Raw genomic sequence first — 6,361 nt, 5'->3', positions numbered from 1 at the left:
TTCATCTTGTTGTTTGTCCCAACCTGGCTGGCTGGGCCCACGGCCGGCCGGTAACCACGGCCTCCGGCTCCAACAATGCCGGCATTTCCATCGGTAAGAAAGAAAAACACTGGCTTTAGGGGGTTTACTGAGCAAACACGACGAGCGGTGCCAAACACTCCTCGCTCCCACATTTCACAATCGCTTTCTATATTGCCATTTTTTTTTCGCCCCTCTTGTCGCCTGCTGGAGCTCTGGGAAGCCACCAGACAGTTCTGGGTCGACTGTGGGACAGAAACTTAGGAAAGCAGCACTGACCTGTGAGTAGAAGCGCTCTTGTTGATGAGTTACGCAAAAAAAACAACAACAAAACAAAACATGACAAATAAGGACATGGAGGTTTTAATTCCGAGTGCGGCTAAAAGGTAAAACATGTCCACGGAGAGCTTTGTAATTTATATTGTGTTGTGTTATACCACTCCACGCCATTAGGTGGAGCCGTTGACAAGAGGAAACGGTAGGAAGAGTAAGAGATGATGATGATGATGATGATGATAAAAACTGTGACGGCATTGTGCTCGTCCGTACTTGCTGTGCTAAGTTCAATAAATGCACCGAGTTATCCAAGAATGTGTCTTGTTTTCCACGGAATTTCACATTGTTACTTGGAAAAAAATAATCAGACCCATCAAATATGTTATTAAAAAGCAAATACACAAAGCAACAACAGTCAAAAACACAACCCGGGGATTTGTTACGGTGCGTCAAAAAAAGTTTTCATATTCTATTGTTATAGCTAAATAGAAGCAAAATCATGAATATTGTCACCATCCTAAAATAATGGACCTAGTCTTCTTTTTTTGCCAAAAGTGATTTTGAGTCCTCAAAACAACCCACCCTCTTTTCATTACCAAAATATGATTTAGGCCAAAAAACAGGGATCGTTTTTGGCAAAAAAAAAAAAATAATTACTTGAGGTATTATTTTAGGAAGGTGGTGATATGAAATCAGGCTTCTTCAGTCTGACACCCCTAAATAAAATGCATTAATTAATTTTTTGTTTACATCTATCTGGTCTCCAAGTATCTTTGGTGTAGTAATTCTACTAACAATATTACGTTTACTCTTATAGTGCAAAGACATGCAAGTGAACGACAAGAAAACAACAAAAATAGCAATAAAATCATTAAAAATAACGTTAAAGACATTACAATGTAGATGAGAACAATAAAAATAAAAACTGATCAGGGCAAAAATCAAAAGAACTAAAATTAATGATAAATTAAGCATGAATAAGACACAAGTGTTGATAATTGAAAACATATGATATGCTAATGAAAAGTTTTAATATTTTAGCCAATGTGGCAGAAAGTTATGACACAAATACATGCCAGCATTAATAAGAAGTGATTGGCAACACAAGCAGAAAAAACACAGTAAAAACAGATCATGAGTTTTGTGTTCATGTCTTATTTTTTTCCACGTTTCTTCAGAAAACCGAACCGTATTCAAGAGGATGTCTCTGTGAAATCCCCGAATAATCAAATCTCGCCACAATCCCTTATGTTTTAAAGCTCTGCGGTCTGTTTTTACCATCATTTCGAATGTTGCTGCTTCCAGCCACAACTGAGCACAGAAGCAGAGTGAAAGTAAAGGCGCTCTCTTTGCTGCTTGTAAATCAGCTTCCCTGCTTGCTCCGATTAACGCAGGGAGACATCAAACGGTCAGGAAGCAGAACCGTTCCATAAAGAAACTTTTTACTGCGTGGTTCTGTCTCTTCCGTGTTTCTAGTAGAACAATGTATAAATCTGTGCGGTTGAAAATGGTAAAAATAAAAAAGAGTAGTAAAATATCCCAGAGTTTTGGGCTTTCCGGCACAGAATCTTTATCGCGCAGGGTTAAATGTCGGCTGCAAAAAATCGGCAATATGACGAATGGGATCAAAGAGAAAAGAAGAAAATTTAAGCTCCTGTTCTGATTTAAGAGATGATGGTGCTCCTAAGGTCGAACTTGAGTGTGTGTGTGTTTGTGAACGGCAGCCTGCGTGTGTGTCTCAGTATGTGGTGGGATTCAGTCGAATTGAAGTGGGCGTTCGAAGCCCGGGATCAGACACGTTTCAGCCTCAGTAATCATCCGCAGGGTCACCGGAGGACGGCCGGGGTCACGCTGGCAGCCAGGAGGGAATCTATTATCTCACGTTTAACAACCAAACACACACACACACACACACACACACAAACATTCACCTTCAGCATTGTAACCTTGGGTTTACTACTGTGGTAATATCATACAGACGGTTATTATTCAGAGTGAATGAAGGAAGAAGGATAAGTATTGCCTTACATGATAAAAAGTGATGGGATAGTGTGTTTCTATCAGCTCCGTTGGATAAATCTGATCTCTCCTTTTGATTCGGGCAGGAAGTTCGAACCGACTGCGGCTCAGACTCAACATATCGTTAAGATAAAAACAAAGTGGCTTTCTAGCAGTCTGGGAACAATTATCCAGACGTTTCACCTTCCAGATTTTATTTCTTTTTTCCTCCTCAGAGTCCAGCTACTACCTGTAGGTTCTGGTCCCACTTTAGTAAAGGGGCGCAAAAGTTACATAACTTTTTATTCTTTATGCATCATGGCAGTATACCACAAGGCAACAAAATGGAATCGCTCAACATTTTTTGACAGACACCACCACTCTTGAATGGTTTTATGGTTACCATGAAAATAATAATGCTACGTACTTCGATTTGTGTAATTTTAAAAACAGAAATGCCCTCCAAACAGAAGTTGGAGAGAGACAGGGTAAAGGTAACCAACGAACAAAACCATTTACATTTACGATTCTCAGTTACAGACTAGAAAGGTATAAATAAATAAATATGATCCACTGACCAATATTTTTTCCAAAAGTGTTACTCTCGTGACCACAGTCTAATAGAGAAAAGGTTTAGAAAGTTTTATTGCACTGAACAACAAAAGAATAAAACAAAAAAACCACAGTACCATTAAACACAATGATCTCCAACCAAGCCTAAGTGAAAACCATCCAGTCTTTTGATTTACTCCCCTTACGCAGTAAAGGAAGGAAGTGTTTGTTTGTTTGTTTGTTTTTTTAGCTAAGGCCCCTTTCACTTTAGATTTATTCTGATTTGTTCTTCAGGATCTCTTACACTGCTTGAACATCACACAGCACTCTGGGAGAACTGATGGCAATCAGAAGGAATCATGCACAAAATATCCAGAAACACAGATCACTATAGATTGAGGCTTTGAACACTCAGACTGGTTTTCAAGAATTATTTTAAACATTTTTGTAAAACTTTATGGTGGACAACTCAGTTTGTCCATCTAAATTCTCGGTTTGTCCTCATTTTCCTATCTCCTTAATGCTAAATATATTGTCATGCTTACTCATTCTTTGTGGGAACATGTTTTTCTGTTCTTGGTTGGAGGGAGAACCGGGTAAAGCCACGCCCTTAGAGAACGACTTTATTGATCTCAATGTCCATTGAGCATGGTACTTTTTTTTTACGTTGTTGTGTTTGCATTGAGGGCGTTGAGTATTTTTTGGCTGATATAACCTGTATTTCCTAGAGAAGAGCTGGCATTTCACACAGGTATGTGGGTTGTACCTTTGGTTAGTGACCAGGATCACCAGTCAGATCCTTCAAATGACCAAGCCTTGTGGCAGACCACATGTTATGGATCAGCTACCATGGATCTTTGAGGCCCAGTTTCCACCGATCGCATTATGTTCAAATTTCAGCCATCGTAAAATGCCGTTTTCTTTATGGTAACACAGTGCAAGTAGTTAATCCGTCTGGGAAGCTCAGATCTCCCAACAAATTTATGGGGATTACAAGTTACAAGAGCTCTGGGCAGCCATGGTTAATGAGAGACTCATATGTATGACCACAAAGTAACAAACCGTGGCTGCAACCCAACAGGTCCTAAAATTGTTGTGCGAGAGAACACAAACACTCCTCTGTGAAACTAATTTAACAGCTGAGCTTTGTTCATGTTGCTGGGAGAGACGTTGATAGAATGAGCACTTCTAATGACACGGACCCATTACCAGAGTGTGCCAGCGCATCTCAATGCTTGGCCATCACTCAGGAGGAAATGGGAATCAGTCAGCACTCTGACAAGTGTCCAGATGCCTTTCCTGCAAAATACGTGCACTTAATAAATTCTCACTAAATGGAATTAAGAGAGAATATTACTCTGTTTTGATGAATAGAAGAATATTGTTTGGACACGGTGAAGTTTATTTATTCAAATCTCACCGACGCATTTATTTTAGCTTTCATTGGAGGTTTTGATTTTTAAAGAAATGTGAGCTCCAGTTGAGATCTTTTTTTTTTACATTTATACTCTGCCTTTTAAAATTGAGAGCAGTTATTGGGAACCTGTAATTAGCAATCCACAGCTACCTGTTTCTTCGGAGCATGAATATGGTGTAACAAAGAGGATAATTTCTCTTAGGGCCTATCCCAAAACATCCTATGCCCTTCTATGAAGTGTGTACTCAGTCAAAATGCACATAAGAGCTCAAGTTTTCAGGTTGCAAGTATACAAAAACTGTAGAATTGGGACAGTGCGGGTTATGCCATCGACATGAACCTCTGCGACATCCAAAATGGCGGCACTGGTTACTGCTTTGGCATTGGTGTATTTTGCCAAACTACAATAGAAACACTATTTTTCACATCATGAGTCATGTGACCAACAGCCGGACGTTTCTACTGGCGGAAACAACGAAGACAACGACAGGAAGTGGTAGGAGGAGGATGTCGCGGCATGTTTTTTTTAATGACTTTATCGCATAAACACACTTATTCAAGTGTGATTTTTTATTGCCTTATTCATTTAATGGAAACACATAAATTGCAAAACCATGTTTTTTCGACACTAGCAGAATATCGACAAAGTTTTGTGCATATTTGTTATGGGATCTCAGCAAGTGTGTAAAATTCCCTCATATGAATTATTATCCCAAACGTCTCACTTCAAACGGCAAATGAAATGCAGCCAAAGAAGTCATAAGCACTTGTTCTCTGTTGTCCCCTTCTCTTCTCGGGAACTTGATGTTTTCTTCCCGGTTCTTCTGTTTTCAAGTTCAGATCGATATGCTCATTTATATTGGCAGTTTGTGCTTATTTGCACTAAATTAAAATCACTGAAGTGAGCCCAAGGACCACAGTTATAGAAGACTAAGTACTGCCACTATTGGCAAAAGTTAGTTTGCGCATAGTATTAGCAGCAGGGGTACTGATAATTATGGGAGCAATGATTTGAATCAAATGTTGATTTTTTTCTAAATTTCTCAGTGAGATCAGGTTACTGCAATCAAAAAAACAAAAAAAAAAAAAAACGTTTCCTTCCAGGATTTTCTTGGATGAGACTGTCCGCCCTGACAACGAGGCGGCCCTCGAACGCTCCGTCTCTGGGGTTTACTGAGGATGTGTGAGATCTGACTCTGCTCGATGTCGCGGCGGAGGAAGGAAGAGGGCGTTGCGGACTCGTCCGCGCTCTCTGGACTGCGGCCGTCTTCCGGCTCGAAGTGGATGAGTGACAGACTCGTTCCCGTTCCTCACAGCGTCACCGCTTCGCAATGCGTCCAGTGTGTCAGACTGCGGCCTAGGGCGGTGTGCTCCTCCTGCTCGGCTCAATTGATAAAAATCAACACCCACACTTTAAAATAAAAATAAAAAAATTGAAATGTAATGAGTGTGCAATAATTGTGGCATTTAATTATTTAATTTGATATTTTACTCTCAGTTCCAGTTTGAGTCGGCCCCTTTATCATAGCTGGTCCAAGAATGTTTGAAGCCACATGCAGGTTTTCATTTGTGCCCCACAACCAAACCAACATGTCAACACCAGATTCCTCATCATTAACTAATCTACTCAGTGTGTAACATGCCTACCATTTGTCATCAGCTTACGTCATAGGCAAATGGTTAAAAGCTTTTGATTTTAACCTTGCAGGAGTAGCAAATTGAAAACAAAAAAATAGAGTAGAGTGGTGTTTAAAATAAAAACAAGCAGCCCTTAGCGTGGCAGGGGGGCAAGTAAAGCCTGGCCGCCTGCCAGGCTTATAATTCATTAGAAGTGCCCCTTTATTATCCACTTTTTAAAACCCGTCTTTTGACACATTTTTATTCTTTGGCTTTTCGCATGTTGAGACGTTTTCTCTTCTGTTATCACGTTTAGTTGTTTCTATTGTTCATCTTTCTCAACACTTTCTCGCAGCTACTGTTGTTTTAAAGTGCTTTATAGGTAAGTTCATTTATTTCAGTTAACAAAATGTTCTCTCAGTTTCGGTTTTCGTTATTTCTTCCATATTAGTTAACCGTACTGGCCTTGCATTTAAGGGCTGT

At 39.9% G+C, this 6,361-nt stretch overlaps 1 long non-coding RNA gene across 1 annotated transcript; it reads left to right on the top strand.

The window, feature by feature from the left end:
* LOC107837112 (uncharacterized) lies at positions 1 to 5,612 on the top strand. Its single transcript, XR_001663100.1, has 3 exons — positions 1 to 93; positions 232 to 299; positions 5,366 to 5,612. It is a non-coding gene; the product is annotated as an uncharacterized LOC107837112 (long non-coding RNA).
* The last annotated feature ends 749 nt before the right edge of the window (positions 5,613 to 6,361 follow it).

This window comes from Poecilia formosa, unplaced genomic scaffold (genome assembly GCF_000485575.1).
Source record: "Poecilia formosa unplaced genomic scaffold, Poecilia_formosa-5.1.2 Scaffold114, whole genome shotgun sequence".
NCBI lineage: Eukaryota > Metazoa > Chordata > Actinopteri > Cyprinodontiformes > Poeciliidae > Poecilia > Poecilia formosa.
Note: the sequence above shows the minus strand (reverse complement) of the source record. Positions and strands in the feature narration are given on the sequence as shown.